General features: G+C 42.3%; 1 pseudogene; it reads right to left on the bottom strand.

Moving 5' to 3' along the window:
- Window positions 1-15,398: 15,398 nt before the first annotated feature.
- LOC114212024 (phosphatidylinositol N-acetylglucosaminyltransferase subunit P pseudogene) lies at window positions 15,399-15,820 on the bottom strand (annotated as a pseudogene).
- Between the last annotated feature and the right edge of the window lie 562 nt (window positions 15,821-16,382).

The following is a 16,382-nucleotide window of genomic DNA, read 5'->3' as shown; positions in this document are numbered from 1 at the left end:
CCTTGTACCCAATAAAGTGATCAAGTGGCCTGAAATGGGGAGGGAGGGAGTGCTATTTGGAAGCGGAAGTCACTTGAACTAGATTTCCAGTACATTTCCCAACAGGCATAAATTGGAGAAATTTTATTTTATTTTATTTTATTTATTTATTTTTAATTTTATTTATTTGAGAGAGAGAGAGAGAGAGATCACAAGAGGGGGTAGGTTCAGAGGGAGAAGCCAACTCCCCGCTGAGCAGGGAGCCCGATGTGGGACTCGATCCCGGTACTCCAGGATCATGACCTGAGCCAAAGGCAGTCGCTTAACCAACTGAGCCACCCAGGCACCCAATTGGAGAAATTTTAAGAGTGTTGATAGAAATATTGGAGAATATTTAATGAGTCTGCAGGTGGGTGAATGTTGGTAATCAGTTGAAATTTATTCACACTGAGACCTCATAAAGGAAATTTGTATATTAGGTATGCTGAACAAGACAAACCTAACTTGTGGCATGTAATCAGAATATAAGTTCATTTGGTTTACTATCATCCCTTTAAATGGATTTAGTTGGAGAAATTCTTCTCATATCTCTTGAAAACTCAGGGAGTTTTTTGATCCCTCTTAAAGCCAGTCAGACACAGTCTAATTCAGAAATAAAGCTACCCAGTTCATTATGCAACACTTCTAACTTTACAAAACGGCAAGTGTTCCCTCCACCCCAGGAGCTCTCTAGTAAAGAAATTCCTTACCACGACTCTAATACAGATGTGCCAACTACAAGAGCCCTCCCAAAAACTTGAGGTCATAGAAATTTGAAATACAAAATTTCCCCTAGCTCAGAGAGCACCCACATTGGTCTACTACAAGACAGTATTACTAGGAGGAATGGCTCTAATGCCAGAGTGAGGACACAAAACAAAAGCCGAGCAAGGACAGGAGATAGGATTCTGCATGAAGGGTGAGCAAGGAAGGTCATCTGGCCCTCTTCCCCTGTGGCTCTCTTTGCCTTCCCAAGGTGGAACCATGGGCCCTGGGGACCCTAAGGCTCTCCAGGGGATGAGAATGATCTAGCTTGGATAGCACAGGATGCCCTGATTTCAAGCAGTCCACCAGTAGGAGAATGAGGTTTTTAACTCTGGACAACCCATAGTAAATACAAGCTTATGGGGTGAAGTATAAAAAGGTGAGGGTGTCACAAGGTAGCTGCCAAATTAAAATGCCTGTCCTCCAGGCCATTTTTCAGGACTCTATGGTATGCTGAACAGGCTGAGGCAAAGCTCCAGAAGTTTATTTGGAGAACTGCAGATCTGCAGAGATGGTGAAATTGCTAGTCTAAGCAAATCTCCCTGGGTCAAGTGAGGACACAGGTAGGTCATAAATGGCATCCAAATACCTGGGTTGCAGCTATTTGGGAGGACAGACTATGAAGGGCAACCCTGGGCCAAGGTTGACCTGAGGGTCAGAGAGTAGTGGTTGCAGCTCCTCCATTCACCCTCTTCAACTCCCACCACCAGAATCTACCTGGAGCCTCTAGTGTGGCAGGCAGATGTCCATGTTTTAATCTGCTAGACCTATGAATGTGTTACCTCACATAACAAAAGGCAGTTTGCAGATGTGATTAAATTAAGGATCTCGAGTTGGGGAGATTATCCTGGATTATCCAGGTGGGTGGATCCACTGTGATCACATAGGTCCTTATAAGAGGAAGGCAGGAATGTCAGAATCAGAGAAGGAAATGTGACAATGGAAGCAGGGATCAAAGTCATACAATTGCTGGCTTTGAAGATGAATGGGGGCCATGAACCAAGAAACCTGGGTAGCCTTTAGAAGCTGGAAAAGACAAGGATTTTCACCTGCAGCCTCCAGAAGGCATGAAGCCCTGATGACACTTTGACTTTAGCCTTGTGAAAGTGATTTCAGACTTTTGACCTCCAGAACTGTAAGATAATCAATTTGAATTGTTTTAAGCCACTACTTTTTTAGTAAATTGTTATAGCAGCAACATCAGAAACTACTACATTGTGGTAAGACAATATTGAAATGATTATTTCAAGGAGCGCCTGGGTGGCTCAGTCGGTTAAGTGTCTGCCTTCGGCTCAGGTCATGATCCCATGTCTCTCTCTGTCAAATTAATAAATAAAATCTTTAAAAAAAAAGAAAGAAAGAAAGAAATGGGATTCTTTCAAGCTCCTAAAGCCCAAGTAAAAAAAATCCTGATGAGACAGCAGCACCCCAACCCCTGTTCAATGATAACCATTTTACTATGGGAGATCTCACTCTCAAATCTGGAAGTTCCAGGTCTGTTCATTCACATCTGGACTTTTGTTACTATCAGGGACACCATAGTGTGTCTCAGTGATAGGTATATCTTTCTTTTTGGGCTGATACCCAGCTCTGGAGCAGATGTGTTTCTAGTATGAGGAAGGGTCCCCTTTTGGAGAGAAATCCCCAGGCTTCTCCCTCACCAGTGGTGGCATTAGTTAAATGATCACGGTGACTCATAGGGTGGTGGTAAGAATAAATGGCCAGTCTACATAATTTCTATATAAGAAACATCAACAAGTGCTAAATTATATATTCAAGTATTCCTAGAGGAAGAGATTAGAATATGGAAATACTAAAAATAAAAATATATTCCAGCCTAACATTAATACTCAATGTTAACATTATTAGAAGTATATATTATTCCAAGTTGAACAATGCAGTGTGCTATGATTACTTTTTTGTACAGCTTTTTGTTTTCTGTCAAGTTAGTAATTGCCTTGGTTTTTTTTAAAGATTTTATATATTTTTTACTATTTATTTGAGAGACAGAGATAGTGACAGAGAAAGTGAGAGAGAGCACAAGCAGGGAGCAGAGGGAGAAGCAGGCTCCCTGCTCAGCAGGGAGGCCAACACGGGGCTCGATCCCAGGACTCTGGGATCATGACCTGAACCGAAAGTAGATGCTTAACCAATTGAGACACACAGGCACCCCAGTAATTCCTTGGTTCTGTTTTCTGAGTTTTTTAGATAACCATCACTATGTCACATACAAACTTCGGGACTGAAGTATAAATCTCTTCTCAAGATGGTTAAACAAATGAGGCAATTTATGTGCTTTATGTTTTCTTTGTAACATCTCTCCTGAATCTCCTGAATCTCTCTGTCCTCCTAGTCACCTGTGGACTGATTCATTTCTAGGCTTACCACAAGAGCTCTTATGCTGGATTAGCTCTACTTTGGGGTTAGGAATCCTAGACTGACCAAGAGGTGCCCTCAAGGAAATTGCCTTGGGGTATGTGCTGGTTCTGATTTTTTCCTGACAAGAATTTATAGCCTCAATTTCATACAGGAAATACTCTCAATCATATTGTATTTAACGCCAACCCCTGATCAACCCCCAGTATTGTTTAACTGATAGTGAGTCAAGTAGATCTGGTAAACAAAGATGATTGGCAAGATCTCAAGGTGGAGTTAAATGAACAAAGACCTGATAAGAAGCTGTTAATGGTGCTCTGACAGTAGCCCTGGCCCCTATTATATACAAGGGGTTTCCAGCCCACACCAGTCCCTGGCCAATCACCCAAAAGGGGCAAGTGTAGTGAGCACTTTGGCCCAAGAAGGGAGCCACAGTATCAACTGCATTCCTGAGGCCAGATTAAAAAATGGACTATGAGGGCACCTGGGTGGCTCAGTCAGTTAAGCGGCTGCCTTTGGCTCAGGTCATGATCCCAGCGTCCTGGGATGGAGCCCCGCATCAGGCTCCCTGCTCAGCAAGAGCCTGTTTCTCCCTTTCTCTCTGCCTGCCGCTTTGCCTACTTGTGCTCTCTCTCTGTCTCTCTGTCAAATAAATAAAATCTTTTAAAAAAAATGGGACTATGGATTAAAAAATGATGTCATGTTGGATAATTGTGATAGAACATGTGTTCTCAAATGGGGGTGACAAAATCTTAGATGTTATAATGGTTCATGGTTCTCCAAAAGGCATAGTACATAAACAGATATATAGTACATTTATGATAAAATTTTATGGAGAGAAGAGTGATTTGAAAAATTTGTCAAAAAAGATTCCTTAGAAGGGCAATAGCAAAAAAAAAAAAAAAGATTGAGGAAATACTGTTCTAGAGAAAGTTGGTTTTGATTACTGTTGTCCTCATAATAGACTTTTTAATATATTTTATTTGATAATATTTGAGTCAGATGGAAAAGTGGATTGTTTTCTATTGTGTTCATGATTAGAAAAATAATTCCTACAAAACAGTCTCTTTTCGGAACCCTTCAATAGTCATGGCCCAGGAAGTGGAGGTAAAAGCCAGGTACCCTAGAGTTATGTAATAGTAATTGTCTAGATCTATAAAAACCAGAGACAGAGGAAAAAATTTGTATATGAATTTCATCTGGCCATAAGATGAGGGATGAGCTATACTTGCTTCCAGGACCAACTTGGTGAGACTCATTGTAATTTTTTTAATCTTTTTAAAAATTCCTTATTTAAATTCAATTTAGTTAACATATACTGTATTATTAGTTTCAGGGGTAGAATTTAGTGATTCATCAGTTGCCTATAACAGCCAGTGCTCATTACATCAAGTGCCCTCCTTAATGCCCATCACCCAATTATCCCTTCCTCCCAACCACCTCCCCTCCAGCAACCCTCAGTTTGTTTCCTAGAGTTCAGCATCTCTTATGGTTTGCCTCCCTTTCTATTTTCATTCTATTTTATTTTTCTGAGACTCATTGTATTCTTAGCAGTTGCCTGGAACAACCTCTTAGTGCTAATGAGTGGATTCCTTCCATTATAAGTGTGTATTCCGTGAGTGTGCCCTGAGGACCCTAATAATCAACTATACCGCCACTGTAGAAAATATTATAGTAAAAATTGACTGAGAGTAATTGCACATAATCAGCTGTCAAAGGCAAAGTTGGGAGCCCTGGGGTAAAACATTGGGTAGCTTGAATCCATTACTTGTTAGAAGAAAGAGATCAAGGTGTGATCAAACCACGAGATCAGCAAACTTTGTCAAGGTCCAGACAATAAGTATTTTAAGCTTTGTGGGACAGTTGGTCTCTGTCATAACTGCTCAGTTTAGTGTTTGTAGTGCAAAAGAAGCAATAGACAATTCATGGATTAATGAATATAGTTGTGTTCCAAAAACAACTTTATAAAAACAGGCAGCCGGCAAATTTGGCCTGCAGGTCATAGTTTGTCAACCCTTGTTCAACCATATTATTTACCACTTACAACCATGGAATTTACTTTCTTTGAAAGGGTATATCTCTCATTTATGGAAATACTTGTTAGAATGTCCTGGTATTTTTCCTGGTGAAAATTGAACAGAATGGGAAACCGGAAGCTCCAGCTGAAGGCCCCTTATGATGCTAAGATTTCTTAGCCAAAAGCCCACTTTGGAGTACCATTCTGGTGGCACACATAGGGTGGGTGGTAAGTTTATTCTTGGAGCACTGTAACCTCATGGGTCTTGATAGCTGACCCATGGATGAATGATGGCTACTCAGTTGTTCCTGCCCAAGCTCATCTATGGACTGTGGAAAACTGCTCACAGTGCCAGATGGGATTAATCTCAGGAGTTTGAAAAGGTTTTGGTGGGAAACTATATACCTTGTTTTATGATAGAATCCTTATGAAATCATGTGCCTATGTGATTGCTGTATTCACTACCCCTCTCCCCCACCCCCACAATGACACTACTTTTCAGCAGGGTCTAAAGTAGAACAAGAGTGTAATGACTGGAACCCCATAGCCTTCTGAAGAGTGTTGCTTTTGGAATGAACAAAGGGTAGGCTCACAGGTCACCTCAGTCCATTCCACATGCTACAGAAGAGTCCTAAGAAAGACTTGTATTGGGTCAATGAGTAGTGTGTATAAGTCTACCTATATGAACTGTGATAGAACATAGAGCCAGAATGTTTTATGGGGATGCTACGTAACTATAAAGTGAACTTTAGAAGGACAGTAGAAATTTATTTTGTAAAACTGGAATGCTAAGAGCTGATACATGAAGACCAGCCCCTGAGGAAGATATTGTTAAAAAAAAAAAGAACCTCCCACCACCTTTGGGTCCACCCTAGATGACAGTATGAAATTTGATTTTGAATTTAGATGAGCCTAACTTGATTGACCAATTCCAAAAATTAAATGTGTACACAGGGAACCATGGGATCCTGTACTCACAAGGCAACATTTACATCCCATAGGAAAACATAAGGCCTCTGAAATATGTCCAGGGACTGATATGGGGGCTCCCCATGGTTTATTATCAAACCCAAAGAGAGAATTAATGTAAGGTGGATTGTGCTTTGGTGAGGATGAATCCAAACAATGTCATTGTAAGCCCTAAAGATTTCCACAAATACAGATGGTAAGTGATGATGTCATTAACCTTACATCATGTGGGTTTGTGTGTTTTTTCTCCTCATTGCTATACCCTTGTGCCTCCTGGCAGATAATACTGGGAGAATTTTTTTATTTTTTATTTTTTAATGTTTTTTTAAAGATTTTTTTAAATTTATTTTTGTGACCGGTAGGGGCAGGGGAGAGGGAGAAGCAGACTCTCCAGGGATCAGGGAGCCTGATGTGGGACTCATCCCAGGACCTTGGGATCATGACCTGAGCTGAAGGCAGATGGTTAACCAACTGAGCCACCCAAGCACCCGGGAGAATTTTTTTAAAGTCTATTAGTATAAATGTATTTAGGGGATGTCTAGTTCATCTGTTAATATCTAATGCTTTATTCATTCATTTAAAAAATCTCTTTAAAGGAATAAATACAAAATTTTTAAAAATCTCTCTTGAGCACCTTTATGGCTGAATTATGTCTCCCTCCGCCCAAAATGCATATGTCAAAGCCCTAACCCTCAGTACTTCAGAATGTGACTATATTTAGAGATAGGGCCTTTAAAGAGGTAATTAAGGTAAAATGAGGTCATTAGGGGAGGCTCTAACCCAAGCTGACTGGTGTTCTAAGAAGAGATCAGTAGAGCACAAAGAGGGAAGATGCCAGACGCATGCATACAAGAAAGACCATGTGAGGCCCCGCAGGAAGGCCACCATCCGCAAGCCACTGAGAATGACCTCGGGAGAAAGCAAACCGGCCGCATCAGAGGTACGCCTTTTGTGGGAGGAGAGGAGGCTGCAAGGTCCACACATGGGCCCTTCTCTCTGGCAAATAACATATTCCATGCCTGTGTCTATCACTGCACGTATCAGCTTATTTGAATATCCTTGAGGCTGTGTTTTGGGGAGCAGGGGACAGGAAAGCATGTCTCATTTACATTTGTATCCCAGCCCCTGAAACAGCCTAGCACAGAGCTAGCTCTCAGCCAATGAAGGGTCATGAAAGTCAGGCTCAGGACTCAGAACTGTATTTTTTTTTCAAGATTTTATTTATTAATTTGACAGAGAGAGAGAGAGCGAGAATAAGCAGGGTGAGCGGCAGGCAGAGGGAGAAGCAGGCTTCCTGCTCCGATGCGGGGCTCCATCCCAGGACCCTGGGATCATGACCTGAGCCGAAGGCAGAAGCTTAACGACTGAGCCACCCAGGCGCCCCTCAGAACCGTATTCTTAGGCACCTAGAGTTTTGGTAAAAGCTCCTTAGAGTCCTCAGACCTGAAGCCAGGAGTGACCCAGAGTCTGGGTGGGAACTGAGTGAGATAAAGAATGGGTTTTAAGTGGTCTCAGCTGGGCAACTCTCATTTTACTTGATTAATGCTTTTAAAGTGCAGAGCCTGAAAAGAGAAGCTCACAGCTCTCATGCTCAGATTATTGCAAATTCCAAACGCACAGGATCTGTAAGTGTTAAGCCCTCTTAAATTTTGTGCTGTGAGCCAGATTGGTGAAAACAATTCGTCTTTCCTTCGCATCCCCCCTGCCTCCGCCCCCTGCGTAGCCTTGACTCCATCACCTGGGCGGAGGGGGAGCCTCCGAAAGGCTGGGCTTCCCTGGAGTGCTCGCAGCTGAGGTCACCGGGTCAGTGTGCATATTTTCTGCAGAGAGAAGGGCAGGTGAGTTCACCAGTGACGGTGTCCGTACATGCAGCCCTGTGGGCAGTCAGAAACACAGGGCCCCACCGTGCAGCCTCTAAGAATTAACTGGTAAGACCTGATGTCGGTAGAACTAAATGGGCCTGGCGGCTGAGCACTGATGTGTGTGGCAAGGTCAGGCAGGCTCTCCCGTGCTGGCCCCATGGGGGACGCTCCTCTGCTTTTGGCCCCAGAGGCGGATCTACCAGCAGATGAGACTGGGAATCCACCCCGGATTTAACAAAGTGGATTTCAGAGGTTTCAGGGGTCACGTGGGACAGAGCCTGAATGGAGTGGGTTTGGAGAACGGAAGGTGAGGGAATTGGGGAGAGTGCAAAATCACTACTTTTTGAAGGATTTGGATGCAAGAATGAGTAAAGAAATGGGACGGCAGTTGGGGCGGGGGTGGGGGAAGGGAGGGTTGGGTTCAAGAGAAGATGACACAGTTGTGAGTTCGGGGAGAGCACAGGGGGAGAACTGACCACGTCAGGGATGGACGGAAGGAGCGCAGTTGAGCGGTTGTGGGGGTTGATATTAGAGAGCTGCCCTGCACAACTGAGGTGATGAAGGGCCCAGACGCGATCTTGAACACAGCGAGGTCTGACCTCTCAGGGGGTTGATCTCACGGCCAGCGTGAGTGCTTCTGCTTAAATTATGCTGAGCAGGCTTCTTGTGCGGGGTGGGGGTGGGAAGGACCGTGAGCCTGAGAGCCGCACCCTTGTGGACCACCGAGTAGCGAGGCTCGAACACCCAGGTACCCAAGGACGCGTGCACCAGGGCCACCGTGTCAGCTCCGGGCCGCCCTATCTCAGGACTTCCACTGAGGAGAGGAAAATCGCCTCCCTCACTTAGGTTATGCTATTTTGGGTCTCAGTTCTTGCAGGTGAAGCTAATTCCAGTATAAACAGTAATAAAAAATAAGCCAGTGTAGCAAAATGTCATTAAATAAAATAGAATTTGAGGCTGAAAGTAATAAGTAGTGAGAAAGAAGGGCAGTTCCTAAATAATAAAAGGAACAATCCTCCTCTCCCCAAATTGTGGCCTTAAATGCACTTTATAACATAGTGTGTTATATAAATATGTATATATATTGAAATAGACTTCATTTTTAAGGGCAGTTTTAAGTTCACAGAAAAACTGAATGGAAGGTATACAGTTTTCCCATACACCCTCTGCCCCACACAGGCATAGCCTGCCCCATTATCAACATCCCCTGCCAAACTGGTGCATTTTTTGCATTTTCTCCAACCAATGAACCTACACTGACACATCATTATCACCCAGAGTCCATCGTGTACGTTAGGTTCTTTCTTGGTATTGTACATTCTGTGGGTTTGGACTAATGTATAATGACATGTATCCCCCATTATGGTATCATACAGGGTAGTTTCACTGCCCTAAAAATCCTCTGTGCTCCACCTGTTCGTCTTTCGTTCCTCTCTAACCCCTGGCAACCACTGATCTTTTGACTGTTTCCATAGTTTTGCTTTTTCCGGAATATAGTTAAGAGTCGTGCCGTATGTAGCATTTTCAGATTGGTTTCTTTGACTTTGTAATACACACTCAAGTTTGCTTGATGTCTTTTCATGGCATGATAGTCCCTTTCTTTTTAATGGTGAATAATTTTCCACTGACTGGATGTGCCACAGTTTGTTCATTCATCTACTGAAGGACATCTTTGGTTGCTTCCAAGTTTTGGCAGTTGTGTGCAGGTTTTGGGGTGGACATAAATTTTCAGCTCCTTTGGGTAAATACTAAGGAGCATGGCCACTGGGTTGTATGGTAGGAGTATGTTTGTAAAAAAACCACCTGTCTCCTAAAGTGAATATGCCATTGTGCATTCCTACCAGCAATGAATGTGAGTTCCTCTTACTCCACATCCTCACCAGCATTTTGGTGTTCCCAGTGTTCTGGACTTGGGCTGTTGTAACAGGTATGTAGAGATATCCCATTGTCATTTTAATTTGCATTTCTTTAATGACATATGATGTGGAGCATCTTTTCTTATGTTGACGTCATCTGTATATCTCCTTCGGTGAGGTGTCTGTTGAGGTCTTTGGCTCATTTTTTTTTAATCAAGTTGTTGTGTTTTTATTGTTGAGTTTTAAAAGTTCTTTGTATATTTTGGGTAACAGTCCTTTATCAGATGTGTTTTTTGCAAAGATTTTCTCCTCACCTACGGCTGTCTTTTCATTCTTTTGCAGAGAAAAAAATTCTAATTTTAATGAAGTCCGGATTATCAATTCTTTCTTTCGTGGATTGTGTCTTTGACATTTCATTGAAAAAGTCATCACCAAACCTGATGTCATCTAAATTTTCTCCTATGTTATCTTCTGGGAGTTTTATACTTTTGTGTTTTACATTTAGGTCTCTGGTCCATTTTAAGTCTTGTGAAGAGTGTAAGGAAGTTCTGAATCTAGATTCCTTTTTTTTTTGCATGTGGTTGTCCAGTTGTTTACCATTTGTTGAAAAGTTATATTTGCGGGGTGCCTGGCTGGCTCAGAGGAGCATGAGACTCTTGATCTTGGGGTTGTGAGTTCGAGCCCCACATTGAGTGTGGAAATTACTTAAATAAATACATATTTTTTAAAAAGCCTATCTTGGAGCACCTGGGTGGCTTGGTCGGTTAAGCGTCTGCCTTCAGCACAGGTCATGATCCCAGGGTGCTGGGATCGAGCCCCATGTCTGGCTCTCTGCTCAGTAAGGGAAACTGCTTCTGCCTCTGCCTGCTGCTCTCCCTGCTTGTGCTCTCTCTCTCTGTCAAATAAATAAAATCTTTAAAAAAAGAAAGTCTATCTTTGCTCCATTTTTTGCCTTTGCTCTTTTGTCAAAGATTAGTTGATTATTTATTTGGGTCTATTTCTGGGCTCTCTATTCTGTTCCATTGATCTGTTTTTGGTTTGTTTTGTTTTTTGGTCAATACTGCATTGACATTACTGTAGCTTTACAGTATGTCATAAGGTTGGGTCTTGTCAATCCTCCAGATTTCTTTTTCTCCTTCAATATTGTGCATGTTATATTTTACCGTACTCCTATCAGACATGAGTGCTCAAGTGGAGTAAAAACTAGTACTAAATAGAGTATAAATACACAAAAAGCGACCATGTATTATATCTTAAAGTTTATTCTTAGTTACAGACAACAGAATCTACCCACATTAATTTGAGCAGAAAAGAACTAATAAGATATTAGGTAGTGCTTTGATTCTGCAGGAGGGCCGGGAGCCAGGCTTAGACCATGTTGCCAGCAGAGAAGTGTTCAGGGCCCATACAACCAGGACACATGCCTAACCGCACCAGGGGATGGTTCTTGAAGAAACTTCACTGCCATCACCTATGTCACCTGTACTCTGCACCTTTGACAGGAGGGGCCAGATGCCAGTCAGCGCTCCCTGCATGAGCCTCAAATCTAGTGCACAATGTCTGCTGCTGGTTGCTGGTTAAATAAGTCTCTCCACACTCAAAAAGCCACCAGCTCAGACAGCTTAACTGACAAGCTCTTCTAAAACTTGTTAGGGGGGGAAAAAAAGCTCTTATAAATTTTTTCACAGACCAGAAGAAGAGGGAAAGCTACCCAACTCATTTTATGAGACTAGCATAACTCTGATACTCAAATCAGAAAATAAAATGATAGGCTGATCTCTCTTATAAATGTCAAAAATTAAATTAAAAAATTTTTAAATCCCATCTAACACTATATTAGTGAAAAACAAAAACAAAAAACATTTATCATGACCAAGTAGGGCCTTTGCGGAGCACAAGGTTGAAAGAGGGAGTCCAGTGTGTAACGAAGACAACAGGTTCTAGAGCCCGTGTGTTTGCTACTCCCGAGCTGTGTGACCTTGGACAATTTGCCTAGGCTCTCTTTGCCTTGGTTTCTCACCTGTAAAATGGATATAATAGTTCTGACCTAATAGGATTATTGTGCATACCAAATGAGTGAAATAAATCAAGAACTCAGAAAAGAGCCCCAATTAAGTTGTTATCATCTCATGCACGTGGTTCTCAAATGCAGTGGGTGCAGAGGCCCATCAGGAAAGAGGGGACTAAGGACTGACATCAAAAGCTGGTGCTGGCCAAGGATGGCAACAAGCCAGAAACCCCCTTCCCTCTATGCTTATGTGCCAACCTAGGGGGACAAGGGATGCTGTTCTGGGTTGGATAGAACCCAAAACTGAATTCTGAACCTAGGGTAACAAAGAAATTACTGAATCAAACTAAATTTCTCTGAATGGGAGCAATCAAGTTTTTGTATCAGGCAGAATAGGGGTTCAGAGTCAGAAATCACACTGAGTTGTAGAAATCAGAGCTACATTTTAGCACTCCTGAGTCAGGGCTGTGACCAGGGCCAGCTAGGTAATTTGCAGGGCTGGTGCAAAATAAAAATGCAAGGCCCCTTGTTCAAAAAGTAAGGATAATGAGCTGTTAAAGGTACTAAACGTGTAATGTTTTTTATTCCAAGGTCTCTCTCTCAACTTGCCATGGTGCTTTTAATTTGCTATTTAATGTCATTCTAAGTAAAGAAATATTAAAATTTTAAATTATTAGCATGAATTTTACCATTCATCTTATATTGTGCAGTGGCAGTTTTAAATGCAAATTTAAGAACTTTTAACTCCTGTGTGGAGTCACTGAAATTACCCAATTCATATTTCATAGCTCATACATGAATATGTATTTTGTTCTTACCAAAATAGTGGAAACGCTGCACAAAACTAGCTTAATTGGCTTTATTTTATTTCTCCATACACACACATTCTACCAACACTCTTCGCCCTCACCTTACTGATGAGCAAGGAAGGACTGGAAGAAAAGGAACAAAGGATTGCTCTGACTCTCCCTTTCCTTCTGTAACATAGCTGCATTCATTATTTTTTTAAAGATTTTATTTATTTACTTGAGAGAGAGAGTGCATGCGCTCACAGGGGTGCACAGGGGTGCACAGGGAAGGGGAGAGGGAGAAGGAGAGAGAGAAGCATACTCTCCACAGAGCAGGGAGCCCAACCAGGGGCTCGATCCAAGTACCGCAGGATCATGACCTGAGCCCAAGGCAGATGCTTAGCTGACTGAGCCACCCGAGAGCCCCAACATAGCTGCATTCATAACCCACCTGTCTGCACTTGCTGAAGATCCAAGTGTCATGGGCCCATCAGAGTCAAGGGAAGAGTGAATAATGAGGTTCAGCATAGGAAGAAAACATGGAGGCTGCTAATTATCTTAGAGAAAATGGTTTGATGGAGCGAAGTGGGTGGAAGCCACATTGAAGGGAGTAGAACTGTGAGAGACAGGACACAGGGACAATAAGTAGTAACAAGGAGTTTGGGAAGACTAGGCAAGGGAAGGGCTGCATTTAGAGGGGGATGTAGGGTTTTGAGGAAGGATCAGTTTTTGTTTGTTTGTTTTTTCTTTTTTTTTAAAAGATGTATTTGAGAGAGCGAGAATGAGAGAGAGAGAGAGTGTACATGAGGGGGGGAGGGTCAGAGGGAGAAGCAGGCTCCCCGGTGAGCATGGAGCCCAATGCGGGACTTGATTCCAGGACTCCAGGATCATGACCTGAGCCGATGGCGGTCGCTTAGCCGACTGAGCCACCCAGGCGCCCCTTTTTATTTTTTTTAAAGATTTTATTTATTTAGGGGCACCTGGGTGGCTCAGTCGGTTAAATGGTTGCCTTCGGCTCAGGTCATGAACCCACGTCCTGAGATTGAGTCCCCGCATCAGGCTCCCTGCTCCGCAGGAAGCCTGCTTCTCCCTCTGCCTCTCTCTCTCGCTCTCTTATGAATAAATAAATAAAATCTTTAAAAAAAAGATTTTATTTATTTATTTGACAGAGAGATAGAGAGCACAAGTAGGCAGAGTGGCAGGCAGAAGGAGAGGGAGAACCAGGTTCTCTGCTGAGCAGGGAGCCGGATGTGGGGCTCTATCCCAGGACCTGGGATCATGACCTGAGCCGAAGGCAGCCGCTTGACCAACTGAGCCACCCAGGTGCCCCGAGGAAGGATCAGTTTTTAACTGATAAGCTCCTACCTCATAGGATTGTGGTGATTAAATACATAATCCACATGAAGGGTTAAATCTAGTGCCTGGTACGTAGTAAGCACTCAACAAACATTAGCTTTTTTTTTTTTAAGATTTTATTTATTTATTTATTTGACAGAGCGAGCATAAGCAGGGGGATTGGCAGGCAGAGGGAGAGGGAGAAGCAGGCTCTCTGTGGAGCAGGGAGCCTGATCCCACGACCCTGGGATCATGACCTGAGCCAAAGGCAGACGCTTAACCCACTGAGCCACCCAGGGGCCCCAAACATTAGCTTTAAAAATAGAGTGAAGTAGGGACGCCTGGGTCGCTCAGTCGTTAAGCATCTGCCTTCGGCTCAGGTCATGATCCTGGGGTCCTGGGACTGAGCCCCACGTCGGGCTCCCTGCTGGGTGGGAAGCCTGCTTCTCCCTCTTCCCACTCCCTTACTTTTGTTCCCTCTCTTGCTATCTCTCTCTGTCAAATAAATATATAAAAGCTTAAATAAAATAGAGCAAAGTAATATTAATATCTCCATTTTATAGAACTGCAACTCTGCCTAATTCCTAACTTTCAAATGCTCCATTAAATGACTTCATGTCCTTGGGCACCTGGCTGGCTCAGCCTGGAGAGCATGTGACTCCTGATCTCGAGGTTGTGAGTTCGAGCCCCACATTGGGTGTAGAGATTACGTAAATAAATAAGTAATTTTAAAAATAAACAACTTCATATCCTAGTGAATTACCACTCTTACCTTCCCCTCTTCTAAGCAGATTATTGATTAAGCCACTCAGCCAAAGAAACTTGCTAAAGTGTTCCAAGTACTAATCAACAGAAGCTGGATAAAATATTAACAATACTTATTTTTTAATCCTCATAGCAATTACATATTCTGCCCTCAGCATACATAATGAATGCAGGGGACCACGCTTTTCCATCCCCAAGTCAGTCTTTTGGAAAACCAGCAAGCTTAAAGACCAGTCAACACTATGAAGTGAGCGCCACCTACTGTGGAAAAACTTAAAGGCATTCTGAGTCCTAATGTCTTAATTTGGCTTAAAGGCATTCCTTGTTCCAGAGATCCTTCAGACGGATGAAACTTAGATGATACTTATTTCAGTTAGCTAGTTAAAAAGTTAAAACTTGAAAAGTTCCCTTTTACTTTTTTTTATGGTAATGCAGTATTTTATTTATTCTGTTCATTAATAACTAATACTCAAGAACTTTTATAATATTAATATAACAATCTAAAAGAATCAACTTACTTTGTTTACATTTCAATATCGGGTACGAGAGAGAGTCAAAATAATTATGGTCAAAATTATTATATAAAAAATTATAGTAAATGCTCGGTGTTAGTCTACATACAATTTAGTTTTTGGCATAAAGTTATTTAGTTGCCAGGAAGAACATTTGGTTTACTTCACTAATAGGAATATCTCTTAATGCTGGGATGGCCTCTTCTTGGTATTTCTTCTGCTGTTGATTTTTAGCATAGTTATCTGTGATTATATGAATGGAGTTGAGTGGTACTCATCATGGTACGGATAGGTACTCATCAGGTTTGTTCCAAATAAGAGTATGTAACCAATTACTATAGTAATGAGGAAGTAGACGGGCAATGCAACTGCCCAGTATTTTTGAGGCCAATAGGTTAATCCTAAGGAGTTTAGCCAAGATTCAGGAATAAATGCCCACACGAGTTACAGGATGAAGCCAAATTGGGAGCTTAAGAAAAGAACAAAGCCATAAATCGCTCTTTCTGGCAATGGCGACGGTGAATTTTCCACCATTTTCCCTGTGGCTTTAGGCAATCTGTGGGAAAGAAACACAGTCATCCTCAGTGATTTACTCCCCTTCATCACTGGTCTGTTGTAGCCTCGTCACTTTGCTATGGGTACAGCCTTTGCAGTTTTTTTCCTAGCCTAAACCAATGCACACCGCCACCCTATGCACACACTTCCAACCAGTTCCCTTTTACTTTTAACTAGTTAATTCATTAACTGGCCAAATATACTCCCTTTTAAACTAGAAAATTTTATCTTTTAACTATTAAAATTTAAATGACTTTAGGGGCGCCTGGGTGGCTCAGTCCTTAAGCATCTGCCTTCGGCTCAGATCGTGATCCCAGGGTCCTGGGATGGAGCCCCGAATCAGGCTCCCTGCTCAGCAGGAAGCCTGCTTCTCCCTCTCCCGCTCCCCCTGCTTGTGTCCCCTCTCTCGCTGTGTCTCTCTCTTTCTCTGTCAAACAAAATCTTTAAAAAAACAAATAAATAAAATGAAATTTAAATTACTTTAACTTTGAGTAATTTCAGCAATTGGCATTTCTAAGACTAGCTTGATGGACTTGCATTTTTGAGCTGGAATAAA

This window comes from Eumetopias jubatus, unplaced genomic scaffold, assembly GCF_037043125.1.
Source record: "Eumetopias jubatus isolate StellerSeaLion01/CBP00866 unplaced genomic scaffold, mEumJub1_p1.0 scaffold_4, whole genome shotgun sequence".
Classification (NCBI taxonomy): domain Eukaryota; kingdom Metazoa; phylum Chordata; class Mammalia; order Carnivora; family Otariidae; genus Eumetopias; species Eumetopias jubatus.
The sequence above is the reverse complement of the archived record's forward strand: the minus strand, read 5'-3'. Positions and strand labels throughout refer to the sequence as shown.